Genomic DNA, 17,364 nt, shown 5'->3' with positions numbered 1-17,364 from the left:
GACATGCGGCAGGGGTGGAGACCTTGTCCCCCACCCCGGTCCATTGCCATCCCCAAATTTATGGGTCAATTAATGCATACAATATTGCCCATCGATTGGAAAGTCTTTTGCGGCTCTCAACACTAATTTTGTTGTAAGCCACAGGGAGAGGGGACTTTTCTCCTTGCTTGATAATCAAATAATAATAATAATAATAATGACAATAATAATAATAATAATTATTATTATTATAATAATACATACAATATTGGGTAACATCATCATACATTTGAAACCAACCAAATATCTTTGAAAGTGAGATAATTTTCTCTTTAATATTGTTGTATAATATTTTTTTTTGTTTTCAAAAGAAAGAGAAATTTTATTACTGATAGGAAGAATTCAACACAAACTTAACAACGAATAGGATGATGAGAAATCACCCACTAAACAATTCACAACAAGAAATTGTAAATGAGATAGAAGAGAGATAAGAAGAGAGCAGAACATAGCACACAAATGCATAGTAGACGATGATTAAACCATGCAGTTTCAGACCCTCTCCCTGAAAGAACTAAGAAACTTTGATCTGGCCCCTTGAGGAAGATAAAGATGGGATCCAAAAGGGCTGTATCACAGTTTTGTTATAACCTGCAATTGAAATTTGCCATGACCAGAACTGTGGTAATGTGTCTTCCACGAATTGAATAAGAAAATGGATGATTGAAGCAATTTTCCATCAAGTTTTGACTGGCTCTTCAAAAGGGCCCTGAGGAATCAGCACAACTCACCATAAAGGATGAAATGGATGGATTCTTATATTTATTAGGTGTTAAACAAAATATGACAAAAATTATACAAGTGGTTCATGTAGAAATAGTCACAATAGGTCATGTAAGTGTGGGTGTCGAACACCAACAACAGTTATTCATGTTCAAGCACCAATGGTTGTTATTCATGTTCAATATGGTTCCAACAATACTATTGTTGTGAATCATCATTACCAACAAGTCTTCTGAAACTCATCCATGATATTGACAAACTTTTTTATTCATTAAATATTTCTGCTGATACATAATTGGTCATTAAGCACACTTATTTATTAATTATAAGTAACATTGTTACATATTTAAGAGCCATTTATTGTATGTTAGGGGTGCGAGCAACCCTTCCATGGGAGTTAAGCAAGATGCAAACGCGGTCACAACGAATATCTCTAGTAGCACATATTAGCTCTCCCATAAAGGCAGCCATTACATTGTGGTTCTCCCTTTCAATAATGGTTTTGGCAAAGCTTCCTTGTGTACCCACCAGTTCTGGCCATGCGCTCTTACCTGCACCCAATTGTTGCATCTCATGTTCTTGAAGCAAAAGATTAATGATCAAAATAATTACAATTACAATGTTAAGATAAATGATTTGGTGCAACTTCATCAGAAAGCCCTCAGAAGTAGAGTTGATCTAAGTTATGGTAGACGAATCCGACCAATAAGCAAGATCCAATCGATGGCTTCACCACAGTTTTTTTCATACTACTACTTATGAGGTTGAGTGACCTTCTTTTTTCTCTCTCTCTATGATGATAAAAAAAATGTAATGTTTTCATGTGAGGAGCAACATAATGCCCCAACATGTCCCTATACTTGACGAAGCTTAGAGAAAACATGCAAACTAGCCTGCAAGCGGGTAGGATATAATTAGACAACCCATCCAAATCCAACATATTACTTTCAGATTCAGACCCAATAATAAGATCCAAATGTGATTTTGGATTGCATTCTGCTTTGCTAAATGGGAATTCATTTGGGATTGGATTTCCATCAGTATTTTAAGTCGGAACGAACTTTCTTACTTATAAAGATCCTAGTTTTAATTGTTTTCATCACAGGTTCCACCATTACCACAAATATGTTGGATCCTAATTTAATTAGTCCAACTGTATTGGATCTTATCTGCATAGTAAATTTCAGTTGCAGATTTGGATCTAGCAAGAATTTGCCTGTATCCAATCCATTTGCAGCCCTAATGCCAAGTAACCATGTATCCTATTACCATCCTTAAAGAAGGAGGTTGAACACGGACCAGAGGAAGTAGAGGAAGGAGAGCTTATTGGAGAAGCGGCAACCCAAAGACGGGAATTTTATTAAATCATTAAGGATATTTTAGTTATTTTACTAACGGGCTTCGGGGATGAGACAAGGCAGAGCGGGGTCCCGCCTCCATACTTGCATGAGTTTTGATTTCAACTTCCATCCCAGCCTACATCCATGTTTCATGTCTTCCATTCTCATTCAAAATGGGGTAAGGTGGGGTGTCGGCAGGTCCACTGTCAGGGCCACACCTGATGGCTAATGTTTGACTGGCTCAACAAATTATAGCCCTATATGGAATAGGGATAAGCCTTATCATGATACATTTTTTTAAGGCATAGGCCCAACGTTTTCTACTTTGGTTGACATTATTTGCTTCAGATTTTCCAATCAGTGGAGTTCAAAAGAATTCTTAATCAAAGAAATCAACTTAAAAATAAACTTGATTTTATTTTTAACTAAATTTTTAATTACGAGCCTAGCTTGGTATAAAATTTCATAAAACCATACTGTTTAATAACCGAACTTCATGGACTTATGCTTCCCCAGTCCTGCTCCATCTCTGTCCCAATCCCCGCCTCGCCCCATCCCCTATCCTTCTATGGGGTGACAATAGAGAAAGAAGAAATGGAGCCCCACCTCGCCCCCATTTGGACTGTGGTTGAAGGACATGAAACAGGGATGAAGCCGGGGGTGGAGGATAATATACATCTTTGTGTGGGGATGGAGGTTTGAGTTACTACATGGGGCGGGGGTGGAGAACTTATGCCCTACCCCTGTCCATTACCATCCCTAAATTTAGGGGTCAATAATGCATACAATATTGCCCCTAAACTGGAATGTCTTTTGCGGTTCTCAACACTAATTTTGTTGTAGACCACAAGTTGGGGGACTTTTGCCCTCGCATGATAATAAAATAATAATAATAATAATTATTATTATTATACATACAATATTGGGTAACATCATCGTACATTTGACACCAACCAAATATCTTTAAAAGTGAGATATATTTTTTTTAATATTGTTGAATTCTATCTTTTTGTTTTTGAAAGAAAGAGAAATTTTATTACTGATAGGAAGAATTCAGCACAAGATTAACAACGAATAGGATGACGAGAGGTCACCTACTGAACAATTCACAACAAGAAATTATAAATGAGATAGAAGAGAGATAAGAAGAGAGCAGAACATAGCAGAAAAATGCAGAATAGACGATGATTAAACCATGCAGTTTCAGACCCTCTCCCTGAAAGAACCAAGAAAGGTCAATCTGCCCTCCCTGAGGAAGATAAAGATGGGATCAGAAAAGGTTGTATCACAAGTTTGTTATAACCTGCAATTGAAATTGGCCATGACCAGAACTGTGGTAATGTCTCTTCCACAAAGTGAATAAGAAAATGGATGATAACAATTTTCTAGCAAGTTTTGACTGGCTCTTCAAGAGGGCCCTGAAGAATCAGCACAACTCACCATAAAGGATGAAATGGATAGATCCTTATATTTATAAGATGTTAAATAAAATATGACAAAAACTATACAAGAAGTGGTTCATGTAGAAATAGCCACAATAGGTCATGTAAGTGTGGGTGTTCATGTTCAAGCACCAATAGCAGTTATTCATGTTCAAGCACCAATAGCAATTATTTATGTTCAAGCGAGTTCCAACTATACTATTGTTGTGAATCATCATTACCAGCAAGGCTTATGAAACTCATCCATGATATTGGCAAACTTTTTTATTTATTAAATATTTTTGCTGATACATAAATGGTGAACAAGCACACTTATTTAGTAATTATAAGTAACATTGTTACATATTTAAGAGTCATTTATCCTACGGTAGGGGTTTGAGCCACCCTTCCATAGGTGTTAAGATAGACGCAAACGCGGCTGCAGAGAAAAATTTTAGTAGCACATGTTATCCCCGGCGCAAAGCTAGCCTTTACATTGGGGTTCTCCCTTTCAATAATGGCTAAGGCTAAGCTTCCTTGTGTACCCACCAGTTCTGGCCATGCACTCTTACCTGCATCCAATTGTTGTATCTCATGTTAGCAACTCATGGTCTTGAAGCAAAAGATTAATGACCAAAATAATTACAATTACAATGTTAAGACAAGTGATTTGGTGCAACTTCATGAGTAAACCCTCAACAGTAGAGTTGATATAAGTTATGGTAGATGAATCCGACCAATAAGCAAGATCCAATCTATGGCTTCACTAGCACAGTTTTTGCCATACTACTACCTATGAGGTTGAGTGGCCTTCCCCCCACCCCCCTCTCTCTCTCTCAAGAGAAAAAAATGCAATGTTTCCATGTGAGGAGCAGCATAATGCCCCAACATGTCCCTATACTTCACGAAGCTCAGAGAAAACATGCAAACTAGCCTCCAAGCGGGCAGGATATAATTAGACAACCCATCCAAATCCAACATATTACTTTCAGATTTAGACCCAATAATAAGATCCAAATGTGATTTTGGATTGCATTCTGCTTTGCTAAATGGGAATTCATTTGGGATTGGATTTTGATCCGTATTTTAATTCGAAACAAACTTTCTTTCATGTAAAGAGCCTAGTTTTTATTGTTTTCATCACAGGTTCGATTATTACCACAAATATGTTGGATCCTAATTTAGCCCTACTGTATTGGATCTTATCTGGATAGTAAATTTCAGTTGCTGATTCGGATCTAGCAAGAAATTGCCTGTATCCGATCCATTTGCAGCTCTAATGCCAAGTAACCATGTATCCAAGAAACTAGCTGATCGATTTCATGTTCTAGCTGATAACATGCAAAGCCTAGGACATTATCCAAACAGGAGTTAAAGGAGGAAGATTGTTATATCGATGTGCATGAATGATGTATATATACCTTTGCAACGACTGGCAGCCATGGATGATCCAACAAGGAAGAAGAGGATGACAGCCACCCCCATGACATTCACTATATTTGATGACCTGCATCCCATGGCTTTGTGTTGGGTTGTAATCTCTGTCTCTCTTCACTTGCAGGTAAGGTATATTACTAGTTGGAAATTTATAGATGAGGTTCATTAGAAGTGGGAAATTTATAGACGTACTACTTTGACTAACATGGTCGTCTTGTTTGAATGTTAACTTTACAAGAAGAGAGAGAGAGAGAGAGAGAGAGAGAGAGAGAGAGAGAGAGAGAGAGATCTAACTTAAAGTTGTGATAAGGCTTATCCCAGTTGGTATGTATTGGTGGATAAGCACCGTCATCAGCTGCCATTCCCACCAACCCTCTTTTATGAGAAAGCTGAGTTGGTAGAAGTTTTAGAAACGCATGCCCTTTCTTACCAAATACTTACTGTGGAGCTTTATCTTGGCATTTTGGTTTATTTAAGATGTGTGTGCATGTGCATCAGCCACACAAAACCCAGAAAATCACTAAAAGCGTGTATCGACTTTTCTTGTGTAAAACACTAACACGAAAAATCACTACGCAGACGGTGATATTCTGTATAAAACACAAAACACAGAAAATCGTTAATGCACAGCGATTTTCTGTGTTTTGTGTGGCCCGAGTAGTTCAATTTGTAAAGTACACGGTCCCGATCATTGGATCAGCTCTGGATACTTGAAATTTTTATTCTTCTCACCTTTTTATCTGAAAATATCGCCTATAAAATTAATTAAAAATAAAAAAACTTTTCTTACATAGTAAAGAAAAAATTCAGAAAACACCCGATTAATAAATAGCTTCATGCTTTGGGGCTATTTCTAGTTTGTTTGTCCCTTATCCGATACAAACAAAGTTAGGGAAAAGAGGCATTTTTTGTTAGTTTTATCAAATATATAGGATGCAAAGAGGCATAAAGTGGCAATGGTGCAAAATGAACCAAGTTAGGGAAAAAACTTTTTTGTTAAAATGCTTGGCTAAACAAACGGGGTGGGGGTGGTGTCGGCAGGTCCACTGCCAGGGCCCCACCTGATGGCCAATTTTTTGACCGGCTCAAGAAATTCTGGCCCTACATGGATGGAATAGGGATAAGCCTTATCATGACACGTTTTTTTTAGGCATATGCCTAACGTTTGCTACTTTGGTTGACATTATTTATTCCAGCTTTTCCAAACAGTGGAGTTCAAAAGAATAATTAATCAAAGAAATCAGCTTAAAAATAAACTTGATTTTATTTTTTAAGAAAATATTTAATTTCGGGCCTAGCTTGGTATAAAATTTCATAAAACCATACAACAACAACAACAACTACGCCTTCATTCCAAAACGATTGGGATCGGCGATATAAATCAAAAAAGAAAATCATTCTGGGTCTTCCACATGAATCCTTCTCCTCCAATCATTTCTATCCACTGTCATGTCCTCATTGAGGTTCAAAGCATTCATATCATTTCCTATCACCTTCATCCACGTCTTCCTAGGCCTACCCCGACCTCTTTTAACTAATATATTTTCCCATTTCTCCATCCTTCTAACTGGAGCATCATTAAGCCTTCGCCGAATATGTCCAAACCACCGTAAACGATTCTCTCTTATCTTATTTTCAATGGGTGCAACGCCTACCTTCTTACGTATCTCCTCGTTCCGAATCTTATCTTTTATTGTATTTTCATACATCCATCTCAGCATACGCATCTCAACTACACTCATTTTTTGACCGGCTCAACAAATTTTAGCCCTATATGGAATAGAGATAAGCCTAACGTTTGCTAATTTTGTTGACATTATTTAATCCAGCTTTTCCAATCAGTGGAGTTCAAAAGAATAATTAATCAATCAAAGAAATCAGCTTAAAAATAAACTTGTTTTTATTTTTTAAGGAAATATTTAATTTCGAGCCTAGCTTGGAATAAAATTTCATAAAACATTACTGTTTAATAATCGAAATTGATGGGTTTGACCCGGATAATTAATCGGAGACCCTGTTCTTTGTAACCAAATGCTGACCCTATAGGATCCGGTACGGGTGGGGATCCAGTCACACCCAATCGTTATAGGAAAATTGGTTGTCATCCCTCCACAAGTGCAGACACTGGTTACTATTCCTTCATACATATCCATAATTATACTAATGTACTTGAGAGAGACATTTTTCTTCATCATTGTCCACCAGAGAACGTCCCTAGGTACTCTATCGTATGCCTTCTCCAAATCAATAAAAACCATACACAAATCTTTGTTCCTCTCTCTATTTCTCTCAATAAGTTGTCTAAGAAGATGTATAGCTTCCATAGTTGATCTTCCAGGCATAAAACCAAATTGATTCTCCGATATCATGACAACCTTCCTCAACCTAGACTCAATCACCCTCTCCCAAAATTTCATAAAACCATATTGTTTAATAATCGAAATTGATGGGTTTGACTCGGATAAATAATCGGGAACCCTGTTCTTTGTAACCAAATGCTGACCCTATAGGATCGGGTACAGGTGGGGATCGAGTCATACCCCGATCCATTGATACCCTTAATATGAATACATTGCACACGTGCCTTAGATGTCATTCATCTTAGGATGAAGATAAGTGGCATCCAAGGATGTCATGCTTGTTCCGGAACGCGTTGTACTTTGATTTTGAGTAATTTACAAAAACACCAGTGAATTTATCATCTATTTACAAATAGCTGCCCAATATATTGATTATTACAGGTAGCTGTTGGTTTTTTCCATTTATATTTCAAAGACACAATTGACCATAAGTCATTTAAGTTGACCTTTGTGTGTTGTGCTGCTTTTCTTGTAAGTAGCTTATAAGTTGGACAGCTTGTCGTAAATTATTATTTTTCAAGCTATTCAATGCTTTGGGATGAAGCACTCCATCTTTTGATTTTCAAAGAATTATCAATCAAGAAATCAGTTAAAGGTAAATTTAATACTATTTTTTCAAAAAAGTGGTAAAGTTTTACACTTTTGGGACACTGAATAATAATAATTAGGGAAGGCAGAGCTATATATCAAAAAAAGGTGGTCTAAGTCAACTTTCTAAAATGCATAATTAACCTAAAGTTTTTTTATCTTGTATGCCACTATTACATCAAATACAAATTATTAAAACTGACATGGGCACATGGTTCCACGCCAGATCTCAACTTTTTGCAAACTGCTGAGCTCAAAACCCCTGATCTGAGATCTCCAAAAATCCCACTTAAATAATGAAGATCCACGGTTTTGAGATTCAAGTCTCTAAAACTCAGCCTCAAACTGAAATCTGTGTTTTGTCCAGTTGATTAACTGTTTAGTTTGTTCAAGTTCATGTTTAGAACAGTTGGACACAGACACACATACAAAAGCATGCATCACTAGTAAACTAGATTGTAAAATCGGATTTGAGTTGTTTTTATTATTAGGTAGTATCAAGATAAAGATAGTTTTTTTACAGCAGAATCTTTTACCAACTCAACAAATCCCAATGGATCTAAGATAATTTACTTACAATAACTTACTTTTTTTTCAAGAAAGACGGGGAAACCATCCTCTAAATCCGAGACCTACCCATACTCCAGGGGCACACTTAGCCCAGAACTCACCAAGCTGCAGTTGACCAAGGGCTTATATCCCTTGCTCTCATTAATGCAAGGGAATGATGCTCATAGGAATGAAACCCTGACCACCCGCCACAGGTCTAGTGGCAAGAAGAAGCAGGTTATATTTTCCCCCCACCAAACAGAGTCTTCGGCGGTTCGAATAAGCGCCACATATGTAAGCACATGGAGCTCGTATTCCCGTGTGTGTCGACATCAGTTAGCATCGAAGTCAAGTGTGATTGCAAAGACATGAGTACACTTTCTCGCCATTCACACCATGAAACAATGATTCTAGAAAAAGATAAAAATGTCCATCTAAAAAAAGAAGGATAACGTTCTGTTTTTGCCCTAAACAATAAACTCCTCTACTGTAACAAGAGCTCCTCGCAACATTTTGCCATAAACGTTTCAGATCACTCTTAGACGATGCACCATCTGTGGTAATAGGAGCTCTCCTTGACGACAAACCCTTTGCTACCGTCAGCTATCGTTGAAGCACCCTTTGCCGTCGTGTGCTCAGTGAGAGCATTGTTGCCACCATCAGCTGCATCTACCTTGTTTGTATTTCTCCTCCACTGTCGGATTACCAAAACTCATGTCGTTTCAGTGAGTTTCGTGTAAGGTTTCATTATGTAAACAAATCGATTTGTAAATCTAAATGCTAAATCTTATAATTGATTGTACTATTCAAGCTAAATAACACCTATTTTCGTACTAAAATAAATTGACTTTTTACCTATCCACCTTTTGCGCATCAAAAAATAGTTACCATGATATGTTCTTTTGAAGGTCAAACATTACAACGATATGTACTTATGAAGTCTAAATTCTCTAACAATGTTGTCAATAAAGTATTTTATTTCTTGTTGTGAGCTCCCTTTACCGATAATATCATCCATGTATACCAGAACATATATTACGGAGTGAGAAAATTTCTTAATAAATAAAGAGGAACCAGCTTTAGATACCATAAAAGCAAGTCCAACTAAATAATCTTTAAGTCTTTTATAACAAACACATTGGGCTTATTTAAGACACTAAAGATATTTAGTGAGTTTACATATATGATATTTATACTCTTTACTTTCAAAACTAGGAGGTTGAGACATATATATCTCTTCCTTTAAGAAACCATATAAAAAAACATTGTTAACATCTACCTATCGAATTTGCCACCCTAACTAGTAGCAATATATAAAATGACTCTATCAAAACTGCGTATACATCAAACATCTCTTCCTACCCTATGGTGTGACAATCTTGGCATATTATATCTTGTTGCCAATCTTATTTTTTATGCCTGAACAAAACATATTAAAATAGACACACTTTGTAGATGAAAAAGTTGCCAACCAGAAAATTCAAGTCAAATTCATTCCCTTTGATGATCAACCTACTGATATATTTACTAAAGCTCTTGTGGGACCCAAATTTTGTTCGTTATGTAGCAAGTTCAATCTCCATGACATGGCGATTGGCTTGAGAGGGCGTGTTCAGGGAGATGACACAAAGATGGTGGGCATCTTGAACTTGAGGTGGCATGAGAAGGAAATTGCTGATCCTAGTGTTTCTCATCTTGATCCTGGTGATTTGGAGAATTAGACAAGTGGTCAAGAAAAACAACAATTCAAAAAAGCAGGAGAAGCAAGAATTGCAACACAAGAGATTAGAAGGACAAGTGTTGATATCAGCCATCACTTATAGAAAGAAGTCACACTACAATATGACAACCATGTAGGAGCAATATATTAGTAGGGCAATACATTCAGACAAGAAAGATAACAAGTGAGTCAAGATGGCCTTTCCATAATATGGCAAGACCACTAGAGTGGCATGCCCCACCCTGTATGGAGACTTGGATCCCAAATGAGTATAATAACATGGATTCAATGCAGATTAGGAAGTCCATCTTATGAGAAGACTTCCTTTATTGATCCATGTAATAGACTTGTATATTAATTGAGTCTCTGCAAAATTGTGAAAAGCGAGAGAGAGGGAGGGAGAGTGGGAGAGAGAGAGAATAAAGCGAGTTCTTACCTTTTTATGGATGTAGGCACACATTGCTTAACCGCTTAAACTATTTGTGTGTTATTTGCATGTGTTGAGTGTCTATTATATCTCTCATAACCTTTACACACTGAGCAGTGACAAATGCCAAAACGATATTTGTTGGATGCACCAATATTGCATACCATGTTTGTGTGAGTGTGTGGATGAGTATAGGGTCCATGCTCAGTGTGTCTCATCGATGACGATTCAACCATACCCTTAAGCCTTGTTGGTAAATAGGTGAGTAGGCCAGGCGCCACTGAAATGCGATCTAGGCCCTACTTGAAATCTAGCTCATTATTAATTTAGTTAAGTTAGATTAAAACTTATCATGCTTCAAGCTGCAGAAGGATGCCCAAACGTAGCCCATCTTGTGTTGGGTACCCCACTACCCATCACATACCCAACTTGATGTCTTACGCTAAGGATAAATGATGGGAGAACTTAACCTTCTTTGGATTAATGGGAGGTAGGCCTACTCTTGTAGGTACATAGAACTAAAGCAACGAAGGGCTATATGTTAATTTAGCTAGGGATGGCAGAGGATCGGGGGAAATCGGGCTCCACCTCACCCCATTTGGATCGGGGATGAAGAACACAAAATGGGGATGGAGGTGAGCATGAAGGTTAAAATTTATCCTAGTAAGGGGATGGAGGTTGGATGGACTTACGCTTCTCCCATCCTGCTCTGTCTCTGTCCTGATCCCCGCCTTGGCCTGCCCTGCGCTATCCCCAATTCTTCTATGAGGTGAGAATAGAGCAAGGTGAATTGAAGCCCTCCCCCGCCTCGCCCCCATTTGGACTAGGTTTGAAGGACATGAAACGGGGATGAAGCCGGGATGGAGGTTAAAATCCATCCTTTGTGTGGGGATAGAGGTTTGAGTTTTGACATGCGGCAGGGGTGGAGACCTTGTCCCCCACCCCGGTCCATTGCCATCCCCAAATTTATGAATCAATTAATGCATACAATATTGCCCATCGATTGGAAAGTCTTTTGCGGCTCTCAACACTAAATTTGTTGTAAGCCACAGGGAGGGGGGACTTTTCTCCTTATTTGATAATCAAATAATAATAATAATAATAATAATGACAATAATAATAATAATAATAATAATAATTATTATTATTATTATTATAATAATACATACAATATTGGGTAACATCATCATACATTTGAAACCAACCAAATATCTTTGAAAGTGAGATAATTTTCTCTTTAATATTGTTGTATAATATTTTTTTTTTGTTTTCGAAAGAAAGAGAAATTTTATTACTGATAGGAAGAATTCAGCACAAACTTAACAATGAATAGGATGATGAGAAATCACCCACTGAACAATTCCGAACAAGAAATTGTAAATGAGATAGAAGAGAGATAAGAAGAGAGCAGAACATAGCACACAAATGCAGAGCAGACGATGATTAAACCATGCAGTTTCAGACCCTCTCACTGAAAGAACTAAGAAACTTCGATCTGGCCCCTTGAGGAAGATAAAGATGGGATCCAAAAAGGCTGTATCACAGTTTTGTTATAACCTGCAATTGAAATTTTCCATGACCAGAACTGTGGTAATGTGTCTTCCACGAATTGAATAAGAAAATGGATGATTGAAGCAATTTTCCAGCAAGTTTTGACTGGCTCTTCAAGAGGGCCCGGAAGAAGGAGCACAACTCACCATAAAGGATGAAATGGATAGATGCTTATATTTATAAGGTGTTAAATAAAATATGAAAAAAATTATACAAGAAGTGGTTCATGTAGAAATAGCCACAATAGGTCATGTAAGTGTGGGTGTCGAACACCAATAGCAATTATTCATGTTCAAGCACCAATGGCTGTTATTCATGTTCAAGCTGGTTCCAACAATACTATTGTTGTGAATCATCATTACCAACAAGGCTTCTGAAACTCATCCATGATATTGACAAACTTTTTTATTCATTAAATATTTCTGCTGATATATAATTGGTCATCAAACACACTTATTTAGTAATTATAAGTAACATTGTTACATATTTAAGAGTCATTTATTGTATGATAGGGGTGTGAGCAACCCTTCCATAGGAGTTAAGCAAGATGCAAACGCGGTCGCAAAAAATATCTTTAGTAGCACATATTGTCGCCCCCACAAAGGAAGCCTTTACATGGTGGTTCTCCCTTTCAATAATGGTTTTGGCAAAGCTTCCTTGTGTACCCACCAGTTCTGGCCATGCGATCTTACCTGCACCCAATTGTTGCATCTCATGTTCTTGAAGAAAAAGATTAATGATCAAAATAATTACAATTACAATGTTAAGATAAATGATTTGGTGCAACTTTGTCAAAAAGCCCTCAGAAGTAGAGTTGATCTAAGTTATGGTAGACGAATACGACCAATAAGGAAGTTCCAATCGATGGCTTCACCACAGTTTTTTCCATACTACTACTTATGAGGTTGAGTGACCTTCTTTTCTCTCTCTCTATGATGATAAAAAAATGCAATGTTTTCATGTGAGGAGCAACATAATGCCCCAACATGTCCCTACACTTGACGAAGCTCAGAGAAAACATGCAAACTAGCCTGCAAAGGGGTAGGATATAATTAGACAACCCATCCAAATCCAACATATTACTTTCAGATTCAGACCCAATAATAAGATCCAAATGTGATTTTGGATTGCATTCTGCTTTGCTAAATGGGAATTCATTTGGGATTGGATTTCCATCAGTATTTTAAGTCAGAATTAACTTTCTTACTTATAAAGATCCTATTTTTTATTGTTTTCATCACAGGTTCCACCATTACCACAAATATGTTGGATCCTAATTTAAGTAGCCCAACTATATTGGATCTTATTTGCATAGTAAATTTCAGTTGCAGATTCGGATCTAGCAACAATTTTCCTGTATCCAATCCATCTGCAGCCCTATTGCCAAGTAACCATGTATCCTATTACCATCCTTAAAGAAGGAGGCTGAACCATTGAAGGGTGCACTACACCGACCAAAGGAAGTAGAGGAAGAAGAGCTTATTAGAGAAGCGGCAACCCAAAGACGGAAAATTTATTAAATCATTAAGGATATTTTAGTTATTTGACTAACGGGCTTTGGGGATGAGACAAGGCAGAGCGGGGTCCCGCCTCCATACTCGCACGAGTTTTGATTTCAACTTCCATCCTAGCCTACATCTCTGTTTCATGTCCTCCATTCTCATTCCAAATGGGGTAAGGTGGGTTGTCGGCAGGTCTACTGTCAGGGCCCCACTTGATGGCCAATTTTTGACCGGCTCAACAAATTATAGCCCTATATGGAATAGGAATAAGCCTTATCATGATACATTTTTTTAAGGCATAGGCCCAACGTTTGCTACTTTGGTTGACATTATTTACTCATGATTTTCCAATCAGTGGAGTTCAAAAGAATTCTTAATCAAAGAAATCAGCTTAAAAATAAACTTGATTTTATTTTTAACTAAATTTTTAATTACGGGCCTAGCTTAGTATAAAATTTCATAAAACCATACCGTTTAATTAATAATCGAACCTCATGGACTTATGCTTCCCCAGTCCTGCTCCGTCTCTGTCCCGATCCTCGCCTCACCCCATCCCCTATCCTTCTATGGGGGTGACAATAGAGAAAGAAGAAATGAAGACCCACTTCGCCTCCATTTGGACCGTGGTTGAAGGACATGAAACATGGATGAAGCCGGGGGTGGAGGATAATATTCATCCTTGTGTGGTGATGAAGCTTTGAGTTACTACATGGGGCGGGGGTGGAGACCTTGTCCCCTACCCCTCTCTATTACCATCCCTAAATTTAGGGGTCAATAATGCATACAATATTGCCCCTAAACAGGAATGTCTTTTGCAGTTCTCAACACTAATTTTGTTGTAAACCACAAGTTGGGGACTTTTGTCCTCGCATGATAATAAAATAATAATAATAATAATAATAATAATAATAATAATAATAATAATAATAATTATTATTATTATTATTATTATTATACATATAATATTGGGTAACATCATCGTACATTTGACACCAACCAAATATCTTTAAAAGTGAGGTATATTTTTTTTAATATTGTCGAATTCTATTTCTTTTTGTTTTTGAAAGAAAGAGAAATTTTATTACTGATAGGAAGAATTCAGCACAAGATTAACAACGAATAGGATGACAAGAGGTCACCTACCGAACAATTCACAACAAGAAATTATAAATGAGATAGAAGAGAGATAAGAAGAGAGCATAACATAGCAGAAAAATGCAGAATAGACGATGATTAAACCATGCAGTTTCAGACCCTCTCCCTGAAAGAACCAAGAAAGGTCAATCAGACTCCCCTGGGGAAGATAAAGATGGGATCAGAAAAGGTTGTATCACAAGTTTGTTATAACCTGCAATTGAAATTGTCCATGACCAGAACTGTGGTAATGTCTCTTCCACAAAGTGAATAAGAAAATGGATGATAACAATTTTCTAGCAAGTTTTGACTGGCTCTTCAAGAGGGCCCTGAAGAATCAACATAACTCACCATAAAGGATGAAATGGATAGATCCTTATATTTATAAGATGTTAAATAAAATATGACAAAAACTATACAAGAAGTGGTTCATGTAGAAATAGCCACAATAGGTCATGTAAGTGTGGGTGTTCTTGTTCAAGCACCAATAGCAGTTATTCATGTTCAAGCACCAATAACTGTTGTTCATGTTCAAGCTAGTTCCAACAATACTATTGTTGTGAATCGTCATTACCAACAAGGCTTCTGAAACTCATCCATTATATTGACAAACTTTTTTATTCATTAAATATTTCTGCTGATACATAAATGGTCATCAAGCACACTTATTTAGTAATTATAAGTAACATTGTTACATATTTAAGAGCCATTTATAGTATGTTAGGGGTGCGAGCAACCCTTCCATAGGAGTTAAGCAAGATGCAAACGCGGTCGCAGCGAATATCTCTAGTAGCACAAAATGGATCCCCCTCAAAGGCAGCCTTTACATGGTGGTTCTCCCTTTCAATAATGGTTTTGGCAAAGCTTCCTTGTGTACCGACCAGTTCTGGCCATGCGCTCTTACCTGCATCCAATTGTTGCATCTCATGTTAGCAACTCATGGTCTTGAAGCAAAAGATTAATGATCAAAATAATTATAATTACAATGTTAAGACATGATTTGGTGCAACTTCATGAGAAAACCCTCAAAAGAAGAGTTGATCTAAGTTATGGTAGATGAATCCGACCAATAAGCAAGATCCAATCTATGTCTGCCATACTACTACCTATGAGGTTGAGTGGCCTCTCTCTCTCTTTCTCTCTCTCTCTCTCTCTCTCTCTCTTTGAAGAGAAAAAAATGCAATGTTTCCATGTGAGGAGCATCATAATGCCCCAACATGTCCCTATACTTGACGAAGCTCATAGAAAACTTGCAAACTAGCCTGCAAGCGAGCAAGTATAATTAGACAACCCATCCAAATCCAACATATTACTTTCAGATTCAGACCCAATAATAAGATCCAAATGTGATTTTGGATTGTATTCTGCTTTGCTAAATGGGAATTCATTTGGGACTGGATTTCGATCAGTATTTTAAGTAGGAACAAACTTTCTTACATGTAAAGAGCCTAGTTTTTATTGTTTTCATCACAGGTTCCACTATTATCACAAATATGTTGGGTCCTAATTTAGCCCTACTGTATTGGATCTTATCTGGATAGTAAATTTCAGTTGCTGATTCGGATCTAGCAAGAAATTGCCTGTATCCCATCCATTTGCAGCCCTAATGCCAAGTAACCATGTATCCAAGAAACTAGATGATTGATTTCATGTTCTAGCTGATAACATGCAAAGCCTAGGACATTATCCAAACAGGAGTTAAAAGGAGGAAGATTGTTATATCGATGTGCATGAATGACATATGCATGTATATAAATATATACCTTTGCAATCGAGGCGGCCGGCAGCCATGGATGATCCAACAAGGAAGAAGAGGATGACAGCCACACCCATGACATTCACTATATTTGATGACCTGCACCTCATGGCTTTGTGTTGGGTTCTAATCTCTCTCTTTAAGAGGTTCACTTGCAGTTAAGGTATATTACTTGTTGGAAATTTATAGATGAGGTTCATTACAAGTGGGAAATATATAGACGTAGTACTTTGACTAACATGGCCGTCTTGTTTGAATGTTAACTTTACAACCAGAGAGAGATAAAGAGAGATCTAACTAGTACTTGAAGAAACTGAAAAAGTCAAGAGTTGTGATAAGGTTATCCCAGTTAGTATGTATTGGTGGATAAGCACTGTCATCAGCTGCCATTCCCACCAACCCACTTTTTTGAGAAACCTGAGTCGGTAGAAGTTTTAGAAACGCATGCCCTTTCTTACCAAATACTCTCTCTTTCTCTTGATCTTGGCATTTTGGTTTATTTAAGATGTGTGTGTATGTGTATCAGCCACACAAAACACAGAAAATCACTAAGGCGTGTAGCTATTTTTTTTGGTGTAAAACACTAACACCAAAAATCACTACGCGGACGGTGATATTCTGTATAAAACACAAAACACAGAAAATCGTTAATGCACAGCGATTTTCTGTGTTTTGTGTGGACCGAGTAGTTTAATTTGTAAAGTACTCGGGCCCAATCATTGGATATGCTCTGGATACTTGGTGTAACAGTCTGCGTAGTGGGCTCAAAACAGGAAAATAACTCTAATTTTTTATAATGAGATATTGAACTTTTTAT

The 17,364-nt window shown here is 37.3% G+C and overlaps 2 long non-coding RNA genes across 2 annotated transcripts; both read right to left on the bottom strand.

The window, feature by feature from the left end:
• Positions 1 to 3,822: 3,822 nt before the first annotated feature.
• On the bottom strand, positions 3,823 to 5,183 carry LOC149829158 (uncharacterized). Its single transcript, XR_016434208.1, has 2 exons — positions 4,945 to 5,183; positions 3,823 to 4,095 (listed from the first exon to the last, which is right to left on the bottom strand). It is a non-coding gene; the product is annotated as an uncharacterized LOC149829158 (long non-coding RNA).
• Positions 5,184 to 15,374: 10,191 nt separating this feature from the next.
• LOC149829157 (uncharacterized) lies at positions 15,375 to 16,999 on the bottom strand. The gene is made up of 2 exons (XR_016434207.1): positions 16,555 to 16,999; positions 15,375 to 15,695 (listed from the first exon to the last, which is right to left on the bottom strand). It is a non-coding gene; the product is annotated as an uncharacterized LOC149829157 (long non-coding RNA).
• Positions 17,000 to 17,364: the final 365 nt, after the last annotated feature.

Source organism: Nuphar pumila, chromosome 9, assembly GCF_984573655.1.
Source record: "Nuphar pumila chromosome 9, dmNupPumi1.hap1.1, whole genome shotgun sequence".
In the NCBI taxonomy this organism is placed as follows: Eukaryota; Viridiplantae; Streptophyta; class Magnoliopsida; order Nymphaeales; family Nymphaeaceae; genus Nuphar; species Nuphar pumila.
The sequence above is the reverse complement of the archived record's forward strand: the minus strand, read 5'-3'. Positions and strand labels throughout refer to the sequence as shown.